General features: G+C 37.1%; 1 protein-coding gene across 1 annotated transcript in view; it reads right to left on the bottom strand.

Annotated features, from left to right (window-relative positions):
- PRELID2 (PRELI domain containing 2) overlaps positions 1-15,076 on the bottom strand; it is a 92,687-nt gene that overhangs the window by 14,604 nt on the left and 63,007 nt on the right. The gene's annotated exons all lie outside the window — the stretch shown is intronic.

Genomic DNA, 15,076 nt, shown 5'->3' with positions numbered 1-15,076 from the left:
AGAGCTGGAAGGCCGGACTGTATGAGCTACTAATTCCTACTCACACTGCATATATCTTATATAAATAAAATGAAAACCATTTATAAATAAACAGATCACGCACCAGTATTTCAATGGGAACTGTGGGCCTGCTTTTGGCTAAAGAGATGGTCAATGTCCGGTTCCATATTTGTCACTGCCAGTCGTAACAAGTGATGCAAGTGGGCATCAGTTAATCTTGATCTGGTTGGAGATTTCAGATGTTTCATTCTTGAAAAAGTCTGTTCACAGGCATAAATGCTACCAAAGATGGTTACCATTTTGAGTGCATGGTTCCTGATATTTGGATATATACTGAAGGTATATGCTGACAGGTATCTTGGCAACCAAACAGCGCTCACTGCCGGATCAGACTCCTCTGCGGGCCACATGTGGCCCGCGGGCCGTAGTTTGAAGACCCCTGGTCTAGAGTATAACTAATGCTGGAGTCAAACTGCCACTCCCTGCAGCTGGGTCCCTTGCTTAGACTAAAACCCATATTTTATCACAGCTATGAGGCTCTGTGGGGACTATCTCCAGCCCATTGCCATGACACTGCCTCTCCTCTAATAGTTCACCAGGGACACCATCTCTCCTCTCCACACAGGACACCCTTGGCTCATTCTTCATTCACTGTGCCCACTGGTAAGAATGTCCCAGATCTAACCTCACAGTGGCCGGTGCTATTTTCTTGCAACATTTAGATTAGACTCCCAATTGGCCCTGCTACAACAGCTGGGACATGGTCTAGAAAAAAATAGTTACTGTCTGTAAAGCATAGAATGCTTCAGTGGACCTTCCTTCCTCTCCTCCTTCCTTCTTTCCCTCCTGTTCTCATTTCCTCCTTCCTTTCCTCTCTCCTTTTTCCCTCTTTCCTTCCTTCCCACCCTAGCTTTTCCTTCTTTCCTACATTTTCCCTCCTCTTCCCTTCATTTTACCCCTTCTTTCTTTCCTCCTTCCCTCCCTTCCTTTCTCCTGTAATCTCACAACATATCTCACAATCTCAGAACAAAGAATCTCTCAAAATAAGAGATCCAAAAACTGAAAATTCTGGGACCAAGATGGAAACAAAGTGATGCTCTAAGACACAGCATAGAATTTACCAGAACAAGCTATGGAGAGGGGGTATTCTGCTGTTCAGGGCACAATAAAGGTACTATTGGCCTTTTAGGGACCAAGAAAGACTGAGGAGGAGAGTGGCATATATAGGCAGCAGGTGAGTGAGAAATATGCAAAGACTTCAGTTAGATTAAGGAACACATGTCTCAGAAAAGCCAATCTAGAATGGTCCTGGGGAGGGACACAGCAAAAATGGTGGCATAACCACACACCTTGAACCAATATGCAGCCAATACAGAGATGCTACAGTGCAACACATAGGTCTGGACCCTGGTAAGGAAGAGCCTAGAAAGACTATGGAGCCTGGACTACCCACTTGCACACCTCAAAACGGGTACTGATCTTGAGAAGTATGGCAAGCAGACAGATACTTGAGTCTCAGATCTGGAACCCCAGGAATATTATCAGAAAAACAACCACAAAACAGGAACCTTCCTCTTCTGAGCATGCTTTCATCAGAAACTGACTCTCTCCCCCTCTCATTCCAACTGAGCCAGCAACTCTAAAAATAAATCTTAGCACTACAGGGGCCAGCAAAGGCCAAAACAATTCAATCTAATCTACTACAGTGCCTTGCGCCAAAAAAAAATAAAAGTAGATTAACTCTCAGAGTTACTGATCCAGAGCTAAAAAAATTAATTTGAAAGTATAAAAAAAAATTTCAAGTACGTAAAAAAAATGGGCACATTACAAAAAGTCTAACATATGGCAAGTTGAGACTTGAAGGGACTATAAAGCACAAAGAAAGCACAATTCAGCAGAATTCAACTTCCCAAGATATGGAAAAAGGGCCATAAAGGAGTTAAAATTGCTCTGATAAAGAAACTCAAAGAGGTAGAAGAAAGTCTTCAGATTAGTAAAAAAAAAAAATACATTTAGAAATTCTGCACTTGGTGAACTACAAAATTGGGATTTCTATTCAACGACAAGTGCTGTAAACACTTCTACCTAAAGTGCTAAAATTGATGAAAAATCCTCAAGGCTTGGGGGACAACTCCAACTCACATCTTATTTTTAGAATGTGGTCAACAAATTGAGGCTCCCTGGGAAATAGTCTGCCAAATTAACTGAAGGAGGAACCAGCTGGAAAAGTATAATAAGGGGAGGGGGCAACTAGTCATCGGAGGCCTACTGGGTCTGAATGTGGGTTCTTTCTCAACATCTTTGTGAATTTAGAAAACTCAACTCTCCCTTCTCTGCCTCTTCACCTAGCAACTTTGGAGAAGGTGATGCATGTAACAGACTCAGGATGATGTTTGGGATATAGAAAATACTTGATGAATATTATCTGTCATTGTCAACTTTCTATTACCCAACGACTAAGCAGGTCCTCTGTTATTGACTCTTTCCAAAAGATAATAGAATGGACATCTAAATAGTTCCTCCTACTTTTGGAGATAATTTTGGAGATAATTGTATTTGTTTCTTAATTCAATCAAATTTTATTGAATAATGATTATATGTTTGTGCTGAAGATGAAGTGCTTAGCTCCACTCAGAGCAAATCGTTCAGTGAAAGACAAAAAGCACACTAGTAGAAGAGTGAAAAATAGACACAGATGGGACCACTTATACTTAGAGCCCAGGGAGCAAAGGAGGATATGGGATACATGCTGGGAACACGGGGAGAGGGAGGACAACATTGGTAGTAAGAATGTCCCTGATTCAATGTCACTATATACCTAAAATTTTACTGTGAATGATTTGTAATCCACTTTGGTCAAAATAAAAATTATTATTTAAAAAAAAAAGGAGAAAAAAAGAGTGAAAATGGCTACATACCAATAAGAGTACTTCAGGGAATATTGTGGAAGGAAGTGATACAAAATACACAAAGCTAAGGCTTTGTGCCATAGCTAAAGATGCTTCACCTGGTCTCATTTATAAAGGTGAAAATTAAGAACAACCTCAGTGGTCAATGCTAAAGAAATGATGAAAAAATCGGGGCTAGATCAATAGTAGCAGGTAAGGCGTTTACCTTACAGGTGGCCAACCTAGTTTTGATTCCTAGCACTGCAGATGGATCCCTGAGCTCAGAACTAGAAGCAAGGCCTGAGCACCACCAGGTGTGACCTCCCAACCAAAACACAAACAGTGAACAAACAAAAAGGTGAAAACAATTATTCTATAACTACTTAACAAAGTATTATGTAGTCATTAACATGAGGGATTTGCAGTTTATGTCATTATTGTACAAGGCACTTGTGATATTACTTGAGAAACCAAGATGTGATTTTTACTCATACTGTAATTATGACTGTTTCAAATATGCATATAAGAAACTAAAAGGAGTATACCAATTTTAACTATAGTAGGAAGATAATTATCATTTATGGAATATTTCCTATGTGCCAAATATTTTATTTTAAGCATTTCTTTACATTACTTCCTTTCATTCTTAAACTCATAATTTAGGTTCTAGTAATTGTATTTCATTTAGAGCGGTTAAACATGGAATTTCTCAGGTAGAGCACTGAGACTGAAACTCATTTAGGTTAAGATTAAGCTGTTTCCAAAATAGGCTCACCATAACCAATAAGTTTTATCTATAGTGTCATAGGGATAAATTTTTGCTTAAAATTTCCTTTGTAAACCATATTTGCTATTTTCTGAGTCATGTCTTAAGCATTTTGTGAACTTAACTCATTTACCCCATGTACTCCTGAAGCAGGTTCCAATATTATCAGGTTAGAGATGAGAAAATGAAACATGGGAAATGAAAACTGATTTGTTCTGGGTCACATGACTGATTAGTACAAGGTATTCTGCTGGTTTCAAAGAGCTATGGCATAAGAACACAACAGGTTCACAGAAAACATTAAAAATAAACATCATTAAAAATCAAATATGCAGGGCCAGAACGGTGGCACAGCGGTAAGGCGTTTTGCCTTGCAAGTGTCTGACCTAAAATGGACCACGGTTTGCTCCCCCAGTGTACTATATGGTCCCCCAAGCCAGGAGAGATTTCTGAGCACATAGCCTGAGCATTACCGGGTGTGGCCCAAAAACAAACAAACAAACAAACAAACAAACAAAAATCAAATATGCAGACAGTGCCTATCCAAAAGTATTTTAAAGAAAAACTTTTTAAAGTTTTGTTTAAAGAAAGCCTTTATTTTTTTTTAAAAGAATTTGGCAATTTTTTTCAATCGTGAAATTTTTTAACATATCAAGAAGAGAATGGGGCTTTACCAAATGTTAATATCATTTAAAGTAACAAAAGCTACATCCTTACCTGATTAAGAAAATTGTTAATTATAGCCTTTAAATCCTTAAGTGGGGTATCAATATGAAAGGACTTAATTAACTCTCAGGAAGCCACCATTTTCCATTACTAAAGAGATGCAGAGAAAAATAAAGAATAGGTTTTGCTAGGAAAGCTAAGCACAGAAGTGAACAAATGCCAAGGAGAAAATGTAACTCCAAAGAAATTAAACACGTGACAAAGAAATAATCCCGAGACAAATCCAACTTTAAGAGACACCAGGCTTAGGATGCAGATTTTCTAGCCTCCTATGGTCACCTTCCTGGCTGCTGCCTGCTACTAAAAGTCCCACAAAGGATAAAAACAGCTAAAGGGGTCCTTCAGCTAAAGATGAAATTCTCCCCCAATGTGAGGAGAACAAGAAATCAACAGAGGGGAAGAATGATCAAGAGGGACAATTGAAGCCCTCAGAGATCGCAAGGATTTAATTAGTATTCTGCTGTGTTTAAACAAACAACTATAGATAGCTTAACTATTAAATGTACCACTAAGAAATTACATTTGCAATTTAAGTTGCTATATTCAAAATTCTATACAAAGTACTAAAGTAGAATGAGTCAATGACATTTTTTTCCTTTGACTTTGTTGGTCAACAGAAGAGCCTTAAATTAGCACCAAAAGTCCGACTGAGTCCAAGTCCAATCCGACAACAGAGTTTATCCACAGATGATTTGCTTCAAAGGCTCTTAGTCCCCACAATTTTCAAACATGGCCCCTATTTTTCTGGTATTTCAGCGTGGCAAGGCTGCTACTGTTTTCTTTTTTTTTTTTTTTTTTTTTTTTGGTTTTTGGGCCACACCCTGTGACACTCAGGGGTTACTCCTGGCTATGCGCTCAGAAGTTGCTCCTGGCTTCTTGGGGGACCATATGGGACGCCGGGGGATCGAACAGCGGTCTGTCCTAGGCTAGCGCAGGCAAGGCAGGCACCTTACCTCCAGCGCCACCGCCCGGCCCCCTGCTACTGTTTTCAATTCAATGTCTGCCTTAGGTTTACTGAAAGTACAGGGAGATTTATGGTGCTTACAAATTCTTAATTTCTCGCTATCTATGTCTTTCGGTTCAGCAGACAGAGTGAGAGGGAAGACTCAGAAAAATAACATATTGGCTGAAAATTCCACCCAAAATAGTGGGAAGAACAAGGCTCCCAAAATACTGAAGATAACTGGGTTGGGTACGAGACTAAGGAGCATTAGGAAAACAAATAATACAGTAAGAGATATGGAAACAAGACATTTCACCATGTTCAAACAAGTGTCTACATTACATCAAACCATATGTAGATTATGCAATGCTGATGAATATGACTCATGCATTTGTCTGCTGTCCTGACACAATTTTGGGGAGAGAAGATTCTACACTCTAGGTCAGGATGTCAAAGAGTAAAACAGTTAAGAGTGGTATGCTTTTGTCTAGAGTATATAGTTGATCTTATGACAGTGTGCTTCAAAGGTGGAGGCAGTTTGTATCTCTTAGACCAAGAGAATTTCCTTTCTAATGTCCCCAATACTTTCTGTGTCTATGCAAAAAACTAAACAAACAAAAACAAACAAAACTAAAGCAAATTTTCCACATCAGCCCCCTCCTTTTTTCTTTTCTTTTTTCTTCTTATTTTCTTCTTTTAAATTTATATCTATAGCTTCTATTTGGGGGCTCCCGTCAACTTTCTTTTCTTTTCTTTTTTTTTAACAGAACCATAGAACATAAATCATTTTGTTTGGCCTCATATATCTATGGCTTCCTACAAATTGAGGAAAAAGGGGGGGGAGTATAGTATCAGGGACAAAGTGGTCTCATGAGCATTGAGTGGAAATAAAATATTCTCAGACCATGAGGCTGGAGCGGCGGCACAAGCGGTAGGGCATCTGCCTTGCATGCACTGACCTAGAATGGATCCCAGTTCAATCCCCCAGCATCCCATATGATCCCCCAAACCAGGAGTGATTTCTGAACGCATAGCCAGAGTAACACCTGAGCATCACCAGGTGTGACCCAAAAAACAAAATAAATAAATAAATATTATTTAAAAAAATTCTCAGACCTAAATACCCAACCAAAATTCAATGACAATAGAATCAAGAGACCCTGACTACAACAAGCTATACACAAAAGAGACCTGTTACACTAGCAGTTCATGGGGCTAAGGATGGAGGTATAGAATGTATGCAGGTAACTATGGTGAAGGGAGGTCAACATTGGTGGTGGGAATTGCTCTAATTCACTGTCACTATGTACTTTAAATATAACTATGAAAGACTTGTAATTCAAATTGGTCTCAATAAAAATTTAAAAAAGAAGAATGGTATGCTTTGAGGCCAGACCATCTAGAATTCTGGCTTGAGCACTTAATGGCTAATGATCTAATCTGTTACCAATTTTATTACCTATGTTTGCCCCTATTTTCTCATCTACAAAATCAAAACATGGAATAAGAATGGTTCTCTCTCTTTTTCCTTTGTTGGGAGAACTCAATATTCATAAAATGGTACAGAAATACTTAAATAACAGATAGCTGCTATTATTATATTTGGCTTTTCCCCAAGTTTCCAGAATGGTCTGTGTTTACAGAAGACATGCATTATATATAAGTCACCACGATAAAATTTGTCACCAATTCCTGGATGGCCTACAGACCTTTGTAATATACAGTTTATTTAGCTCACATATACAGTATTAAAAATAAAAATTTAACATGCTTATAAATCTTCTTGCTAGCCTGTATTTTATAAAATGCCACCTAAACCTGTGACTTATTATATGTATTACCTTGGATACTTCTTAGTCCCATTTTTAGTTTAAACACCTCAACTCTTATGTAAGCTTAAAGACTATTTGTCACACAAACTTAATAAATCTTCACATCTATACATTGTGGGAACAGTAAAAAGGTTTAAAAAGAAAGCATAAAGTGTCAGCATTGAATATGATCTACCAATCCTTGATTTTATAAACATAATACCTTTGTTCAGGAAGAAAGTTTTTATTGTAACTTATTGAGAAATTGGTGAGTGGAGAGGGAGAAGTGTATGTTCAATACCGAACAGGCTTTCCAGAGTGAAAATGGGAAAGCTCAGAAACAAAGAGACAAGCAAGGAAGACATATGTTCAAAAAAGAACATGGATTTGAAGAACAAGCCTCTTAATGGTTTTTTCAAGACAGTACATTTAGGAGCAACCAGTCCAAGCAACATGGCTTCCAGACTTCCTAACTGCTGGCCCAAGCGTTCCACGCAGGACTGTGTGGAGACAAGACTTCCAATCACTATGCAAAAAATAACATTGACACACCCAAAATGCAATAAGCCACTTTCTATCATTTAGGTGAGAGCTTACCTTCCAAGGTTTGGTCTAGTTTCATAGACAGCGGCACACCAGAATTTCAACTGTGATTTAAGGGAGTCCCAAAAGTTTTACCTCTGAGCAAAGTCTGTAACAACTCCAATGAATTCAGATGAGTCACTGAGGGATTTGGAATTCCAAAGTCTCACCATCAAGGTAAAGGCACAGATTTAAACTTTGTGGAAGGAATAAAAACCATATCGCTCATAGAATACTCATTTATACCAAGGAGACATTGTTATGGAGCCCAAATTCTAGAGGTAACAGCTGCTGAGCTGAGAAGAGAGGAGGGGAGATTCCATTACTTAATTAAGTTAGAAATAAGCAGTTAAAAATCAAAATTCTTGGTCATATTTCCACAGCTTAAATGAATAAATATCAAGTTAGTAAATCCATTTGAGCACTCAAGAGTAAGATTAAAAAGTATTGCCAACAGAGGTAAATTGAGAGTTGAAAATAAGTCTGCAGCTGAAGGAAAGGAACATATTTCATCAGTTTACCAGAGTGATGCAAGTAATGTAAAGAAGCTTAAAAGAATTCAAATATGCTCAAAAGCAGGAAGGATAAGTCCTAAAATACAGTTAGGAGAATATTAGACTGATGTTCTTATGTCATCTGTGATTTTTATTATTGCTTCTCTTGAATGACATTTTTATTTGCTTTCTTTCTTCTACTTGGAATTACTGAGTTTTGCAATAACAAATATTGCATTTCCCTGGACTAGTTGTTTTGAATGTCTGCTTCTTTTAGGGGCGTCAATGTTAAGGATGTGTATACACTACACATTCAAGTCACATATAAAAAATTGAGACTTTCTGTGCAACTTGTCCTTAGTAGTGCAATTAAAAAGTCTGGAGGAGGATGGAAACCAAATAATCAATAATTGATCCAACCACAAACTTTCAATGTCTTTGGCATAGGAGTAAGAAGACTTAGAGGAAACAATTTCATTTTTATCTTTCTAACAATTCTAGGAGGTGAGAATAATAAGCCCCATTTTCCTAATGTAGAAGTTTTACAAGGTTAAGTTATTAATTCAAGTCATACAGGAAAAGAACCATCTGGTGATGGAAGCTATAAACTGGAAGAATTTCTTTTATATTGGCCAAAAATTATTTTATTTTTGGCAAATATTATTCATGGGTCATTTTTTGGTAATTGCCAATCATTTTTTATTTCATACAGAATGGGCAAATACATTAATAAAGGTTGGCAAAGGTATTAAAATATAACAAGAGCAGACTAAAGAACATTTAAAAGCAGAGCTTTTGTTTTCAGGTGAAAAAATAGAGGGGAAAGTGAGAATGTCAAGGATAAATCAGTTTACTAGTAAAATGAGAACTTTGGGAAACCATAGGACACATATCAATATTCTCACCACTAATGTGTCCACATCTTCGATCAAAAATAATTTTAAAAATAGAGATAAGTTTCCTATCCGTTAACTTCCAAAACATACTCCTTTCTGTTTGACTGGTATAACACTTTTTTAACTGTAGGTCACAATATCCATGTAATCTTGAATATACAAAAACAAATGCAGTATAGTGTAGAGACTTCTTTGATTAAAATTACACAACTAAGTATATTTCAGTTCACAGGTCTTAAAAATGTGTGTACTCAGGACTGTTGCATATGTATAGTGGGTAGGGTAAGGAGTTTGTTTTGCAAATGACCAAATTGGATTCAATCCATGGGATCCCACATGATACCCTGAGCCTGTCAGGAGTAATTTCTGTGCACAGAGCCAGGAGTAACCCCTGTTCATGGCCAGGTGTACCCCCTCCCCCAAAAAACAATGGTGTGCTCTTGTCTTGCACTGCCCATCCTATGTCTGATTCCTGGTATCTCATGTGGTTCCCCAAGCACTACCCAAGTTGATCCCTAAGCACAGACCCATGTCCTGAGCACAATCAGTTATGGCCCATAAAACAATGACAACAACAACAACAACAAAGGGGGGCAAACTACTTAGAAGGCAACCTAAAATTTATGCAATTATTTATTCTACTACTGGATAACATCAATAGGATTGCATCAAAAATCATGTTTTCAAGAAACTTTGGGGCCTCTTTAAAAGGAAGGCAGGCTGAGTCCCAGCCCTGCCAAAGCCCCAACAGCCAGACCAATATCCCATTGTCTCCACCATATAAATGGTCCAGCTTCATAGTTTTACAACTAATCTCTCTCAGAAGGGAGAACAAGTCAACAAAACTCCCAGGTACACTAAATCTTTGGGCTGATACCCTGGGGCCTCCTCAAGAGGACATGAGTCAATAATTGTCCCAGTTCTGCAGCTTTTGGAGCTCCTAATGCATGCGGCTGCATATGTGGCTGTACAGTAAATACCTCCAAATTCCACAATACTGAAAGTCCAACAGAAGCACAATAAATTAGATGAGAAAGTAGCACAGAAGCTCATTAAGCAAAACAAGCAAAAACGATGACACAGAAGCTCAACAAGCAACTATTAGCTCAGTAAATCCTTAGTATCAATGATTTTAATACTACCATTATGAGATATAAAATTTTCATGAAGCTTCTTTTACTGAATTATGTTTTAATCATTTCATTTACTATTTTGGAGCGATGATTTTAGTTTTTGTTTAGGTTTGGTTTCTGGGCCACACCCAGCCATGATCAGAGTTTGGCTCTCTGCACTCAGAAATTACCCCTGGCAAGCTCAGAGGACAACAGGGATGCCAGAGATGGAACCCAGGTTGGCAACACACAAGGCAAACACCCTCCCTGCTGCACTATTGCTTTGGCCCCTTATTTATCATTTTAACTAGCAATGGTGATGGGAAAGTCACATTGGTGGTGAGATTGGTGCTGAAACATTGAATGCCTAAAACAACTATATGATGAACAACTTTGTAAACAATGGTGTTTGGGGCTAGAGAGACAGCATGGAGATAAGGCGTTTGCCTTTCATGCAGGAGGTCATCAGTTCGAATCCCAGCGACCCATATGGTCCCCTGTGCCTGCCAGGAGCAATTTCTGAGCATGGAGCCAGAAGTAACCCCAGAGCACTGCCGGGTATGACCCCAAAAGAAAACCACACAAAAACAAAACAAAACAAAACAAAACAATGGTGTTTAAATAAAGTTAGAAAAAAATCGTGTTTTTATGTAACAAAAATGTTCACATTATATTCATTAATGAAAAAAGACTTAGATTAAATTTTTTTAAATGTCAACTTTGTTTTCCTTTACATATATATGCAAACATGCATAAAGACATGTAAAGATCTCTATTAAAAGTCAAATATAAATGTATTGCATATTAAAATTATAATTAAGGATATAATGTTAAAAATAAGTTCTTAAGGAATACAAATTTTACTTCCTTTTTTCTAGTAATATTCTGATTAATTACTAATTAAGAGTCTGTTTAAAATGTAATTTTTATCAATGCTAACATATCTCAGTGCTAACAATTACTGAAATGCTTCATATACCAGGTATGTTTCATATACTTAACCTCAATAATCCCTGAAATTACCCTAAGAAGAAAAGCTTTTAACAAGCCCCACTTGAGAAGTGAAATCAAGGTACCAAGATGTAAAGTATAATATCTGAGAATATCAATTTTCATCTAAAGATTTACATTTAATCCTACATTAAACACAGAACCAAAACTCTTTCATAAATAATAATATTACTAAAGACAGAACATACTAGGTTTTTACTTCAGCAGTAGATATTTCATAAATATTAGAAGGTTGTCTTTAATTTGTGACAAAATATTTCAGCAAATGCAAAATTATATATTTGTGTGTGTATATATGTGTGTGTATGTCTAGGTACACATTATATCCTGAGTATAGTCAATCACTCAAAGTAAACCTTAACACTGCAAAGATTGGCAACAACCAAGTTTCTTCAGAAATGCCAGATAAAATTGCAAATTTTCAATGGTGAAATCAATAACTTGCTAATCAGCGTAATGGACATCAGATATGTACTCATTAATCTAATTAGAGGGACTTCATTGTGTTAATTATTAACATAATCATGGATTGGTTAAATATCCTAGAAACAGACTCATCATTTAAAGATCTAAACAGAGCACACCCTTCACCAAGCAACCTTAGGAATGTTACCCATCTTTCTAAGCAAGTTTCATTCAATAGAAACTTTTACTTCACAGGCACACACACAACATTCATATTTCTTTAGAATGAATATGTCTTGGCCAAACCTTTATCAGAGACATGTTCAAATCACTTGACTTGTCCACATTGTTACTATGGTATTTCACAAGAGGTTGAATTCCCTTCCTCCTTGCTTCACTTCCTGATCAACACAATCCAATAACGCTGTAGCTCATAATGAGAAGTTGCCAAGAGAGTGGCTGAAGTAACAAGTTACTTTATAACACATTGAAAATGTATTTCACAAAGTAAAACAAAAAACCCTTCGTGTGAGTGCATAATGAATGCATGCCACAGCATTGCCACTCACTTCTGAGTATTCAAACAAGCTAAAAAGGAACACTTGCATGACACGATTGTTATTACACATATTATCTGCTCAGCTTCTCCCAGAAAAATAAAATACGACATTTGCAAGAGCCACATGAAGGTTTAATAAAAAATTCTTTCAATTTTGCTTTGGAATTTTACCTTTTTTCTTTTTATAGGGAGAAAAAGTAGGAGAAAGAAACTGGTGGTTGGCTTTGTTTTGACTTGGAGAAATGGAGACAAAACTCAAAAAGATATTCTTATTCAATGTTGTGTATGTACAATATGCTTTGCTTATAAAAACAACATTAGAAGGTAAAATGTGTTCTTCAGAGTAAAAAGTTCTTTACATTTTAAATGTATTAAGCAGATCCAATATATATATACTTATGTAAAAAAAATAAGCATGTCTAGAATATTAAAAGTTACTGGGAAGCGGCATTAGGAGAAAAATATGCCTAACAAGGCTTCTTGACAAGTGATAGTAGAAAAACAGTAGAGAAAAAACAGTAGAGAACATTGGCCCCCAAACAAACAAAATTAAAGGCATGTGAGGACTTCTAGGTAATACTCATCAGAAAGTAATTCTGGAAACCAATGTGTAGTCTGTCTCCTTTCTACTAGTTCCCATGTACAGGCACTACACACTCTATATTGGAAGATTGGAAATAAAATTAATGAAAGGCTTTCTCTGCCTTGAGCAGTATATACTAAAAGGTAAGCTCAAGCCATACTTTTTACAAACATTACCCTGTCCATCCCACCACTGTTTCTCTGGGATGTACCAGCCCACCCTCAAGGTCTTAGTGGAGAAGGAACCATTTTTGTACAAACTATCTGTAACCCTCCTGGCCACACAGAGCCTAACAAAGGCCAATAAGTATTTCTTCCAAAAAAAATTACAAATAATGACAGTATAGCTTAAAGTCATTAACAGAATCAAAGTAATGCAATAGATAGATAGGTCAAATCCATCTAGGTCAGGGGTCTCAAACTCGCGGCCCGCGGGCAGTTTGCAGCCTTCCATACAACATTTTGTGGCCCACGGCCGGCCTTCAAATATCGCAGTATTCACGATTATTCGCTTACCGAATAAAAATCGCATTAGTAAGAAAAAAATCGCATTAAACATTTGCATACGCCGAGCAGTTCCGTTCGGGGTATGCAAATGTTTAATGCAATTTTTTTGCGATTTTTTCTTACTGATGTGATTTTTTATTGCGAATATTCGGTAAGCGAAATCCCTTATGCAGCCCTGCCTCACCCCGACTTTGCCTCCTGCTGCCCCCAGGTAAATTGAGTTTGAGACCCCTGATCTAGGGTAAGCAACATTTATTCTTGGCTGTCAAGAATCCTAGTTAAATGTATTCATGGATTGCAGGAGGCCACCTAACACTACACAGCTTGTGAAGAAAAAAATAAGTAGCCACCCACCATCTTTTTCTGGTGGAAGAGTTCTTGCGGAAATGCTTAATAACATTTAAAACCCTAATATTTACAGTATTATAAACCTGATATAATAATGTAAAATACGTAAGTCCTTGTGCCAAACTGATAGTATAGTGTGTAGGGCACTTGCCTTCCATGCACCCAACCTAGATTCAATCCCCCGCACCACATATGGTGCCTTGAGCCCAGCCAGGAGTGATCACTGAGTGCAAAATAAGGAGTAATATTTGAAAATTACCAGGTATGGCCCAAAAAACAATAAGTCAGTCAACCAATATGTGTGTGTGATGTCCTAAACAAATACTAGAAATATGTGACTATGATCATAATTTACTAATATTATATCAAATTAATAATCAGTGATAATATTCCACCTTTAAGAGGCAGACAAAAAAATTGGACTGTAGGACTTAAGAATTATGACTCTGACTCAAGGGAGCTTTGAAAATTATGCTGTGAAGGCAAGAAAATAGGACATACTGAAAAATCTCATGTGTAACATTATATAAGGCAGATTAAAAATAAATAGTTCTGCTTAAAACAAGGTATATGGGACTTTAAGATCTCAGTCAGATCTATGGTAACCTCTGAATCACATTCATAGAATCCTAGACCACCATCTCTCACACTTCATAAAGCATAGAATGAACAAACTGGAGCTCTGCATCCTCTGCCTTCTTCACCCATTATAACAGAGCATCAATAATAATTATTTCAAAGGTGATGGTAAATGGATTAACATATAGTAAATGAAAGTTAGTTTCTTAATGAGCAACACATAGTGAGCTTTAAATTTATATAAGCCATCATGACCTTCTTATTAAATATTTGTCAAAACCAGGAAGACATTTCAATGGGCTGGAACACAGACTATTCATGCTGGCGTCCTAGCCTGGATCTCTAGCACTGCATAATGTGCTGAGCATCCTTTGAAACAGCACTGAGCACCAAGCCAGAATAGCCCCAAAATAGCCTTCTGTCTATGACCAAAACCCAACTACAATAATGCTTGTAATCACGGTGCATAAAGATTTTATATTAAAAAAAGAGCCCTTCCATATGTGGCCCTCCCAAAAAAACAAAATTAAATAATTGTCAACATATTATAGAGCCTAAATATAATAATTTCTTCTGATTATTTCTAGTAAGTATTTTCCATATTCTCACATATTTTATTGACATGTTTTCAATTTAATGAGCTTTACATTGATTTATATTTATGTAATAATCAGTGAGACCATTGTTGTGGTTTTTTGGTGGGAGGGGAGGGTTGAATCATACCAAGAAGTGCTCAGGATTTATTCCTGGGACTGCACACAGAAATTATTCCTGGCAGTGCTCAGGAAACCAGGAATGCTGGAGATCAAAGCCAGGTTGAGCAGGTGCAAGGCAACACCTTCCCTGCTATAGTGTCTTTCTATTAAA

The sequence above is a fragment of the Suncus etruscus genome, chromosome 14, assembly GCF_024139225.1.
Source record: "Suncus etruscus isolate mSunEtr1 chromosome 14, mSunEtr1.pri.cur, whole genome shotgun sequence".
In the NCBI taxonomy this organism is placed as follows: Eukaryota; Metazoa; Chordata; class Mammalia; order Eulipotyphla; family Soricidae; genus Suncus; species Suncus etruscus.
Note: the sequence above shows the minus strand (reverse complement) of the source record. Positions and strands in the feature narration are given on the sequence as shown.